At 43.4% G+C, this 2,033-nt stretch overlaps 1 protein-coding gene across 1 annotated transcript in view; it reads left to right on the forward strand.

Annotated features, from left to right (window-relative positions):
• The window catches only part of LOC106867600 (voltage-dependent calcium channel subunit alpha-2/delta-3), a 620,656-nt gene that overhangs the window by 490,291 nt on the left and 128,332 nt on the right, over positions 1-2,033 (forward strand). The gene's annotated exons all lie outside the window — the stretch shown is intronic.

Genomic DNA, 2,033 nt, shown 5'->3' on the forward strand with positions numbered 1-2,033 from the left:
GAATAGCCTGGGCAAAGTTCAGAGAGCTCCTACCTCTGCTGGTGACAAAGGGCCTTTTGCTCAAACTGTATGACACATTGTACGAACAGCCATGCTACATGGCAGTGAAACATGGGCCGTGATTGCTGAGGACATGCGTAAGCTTGCAAGGAATGAAGCCAGTATGCTCTGCTGGATGTGTAATGTCAATGTGCATACTCAGCAGAGTGTAAATGCCTTGAGAGAGAAGTTGGCCCTAAGAAGCATCAGATGTGGTGTGCAAGAGATACGACTGTGCTGGTATGGTCATGTGGTGAGAATGGATGAGGATAGCTGTGTGAAAAAGTGTCACACCCCAGCGGTTGAGGGAACCTGTGGAAGAAGTAGACCCAGGAAGACCTGGGATGAGGTGGTGAAGCATGACCTTCAAACATTAGGCCTCACCGAGGCAATGACTAGTGATTGAGACCTTTGGAAATATGCTGTGCTTGAAAAGACCCGGCAGGCTAAGTGAGACCAAAACCCATGGCCTATGTCAGTGGTGTAACCAGCCCACTTATGCATACCTTTCCTTCATTGGACACTAAACTCTGCTTGCGAAGACCTGTTGAGGCAAGCAAAATCAAAATCAAATTCGATGACAGCATCACATGACTGGCATCTGTGCTAGTGGAGCGCTAAGAGCACCATCCAAGCATGATTGTTGCCAAGGCTGCTGACTGGCTCCTGTGCCGGTGGCACGTAAAAAGCACCATTTGAGCGTGATCGTTACCAGCGTCGCCTTATTGGCACTTGTGCCAGTGGCATATGAAAAACAACATTTGAGCAAGGTCATTGCCAGTGCCACTAGACTGGCTCCTGTGCAGATGGCACGTAAAAAACACCATTTGAGCATGGCATTGCCAGTACTGCCTAACAGACCCTCATGCCAATGGTATGTAAAAGGACCCACTACACTTTCGGAGTGGTTGGCATTAGGAAGGGCATCCAGCTGTAGAAACTCTGCCATGTGGTTGGTAAGCAAGCTACTTACCACACAGCCACTCTTACGCCTATATATATATGTATATGTATAAGTATATATGAGTATTGGCCATTCCTATCCTTTATTTTTTTTCCAATTATCATCCATTTCTTATCAGGCATTCCCTTATTACTACGCCATGCCCTGCCCTTTCCGTGTAGATAAAGTTGGATATATGATTCCAGTACATTGAGAGTCTAGTAGATTGTCTGACATTAATTGACTTATGGCCATTACTGGAATACAGTTGACAACTCCCAATGGATATGATTCTAAATGGTTCAAAACTACATTCAACATATTGTCTTCCAAGTGTAACTAGGTCACCACTCATTTTATCCTGATCCTCTACTATTTTCTCAGCTATTCTCTAAAGTATAGTAAACTTGACAAGATATGCATGAATTTCTAAACTCTTTCTGCAGAAGATATGACAACAAAAACATTGTAAATAATTTGAGTTCCATTATTGATGTGAATATGTTAAGGCAGTGGTTGTATCATCTATGTTTGAAGTCTGTGCAGTTACCTGATGAAAATGGTTTCTTTCAAACAATACAACGTTCTCATTAATCAATTAAAGGAGTCACTTCAAACAGCCATAATGAATTGAAACCTGTACATCTTACTTACTAATTTATATATATATACATATATACTCTCAACGTCGGCACGCTGAAAGGTAGATCTGGTGAAATTGTTGAGATGCTTGAACGGAGATGCGTAGATATGTGCTGCATCCAGGAAGTAAGATGGAGAGGAGGTTCTGCAAGGTTCCTCACAGGCAAAGAACACAGGTACAAGATTTTCTGGGCAGGGAACACTGACGGGGTCGGGGGCGTAGGAATACTTCTAGCGGAGAAATGGGTGGATAAGGTAATCGAGGTCGTTAGAGTAAGTGACAGAGTACTTAAGATCAGACTAGTGCTTCATCATAGATTAGCTACTGTCATCTCAGCCTATGCACCTCAACCTGGGCTACCAGATGGTCTGAAAGACCAATTCTATGACACCCTCTTGCAAACTACCT

Source organism: Octopus bimaculoides, chromosome 3 (genome assembly GCF_001194135.2).
Source record: "Octopus bimaculoides isolate UCB-OBI-ISO-001 chromosome 3, ASM119413v2, whole genome shotgun sequence".
Taxonomy (NCBI): domain Eukaryota; kingdom Metazoa; phylum Mollusca; class Cephalopoda; order Octopoda; family Octopodidae; genus Octopus; species Octopus bimaculoides.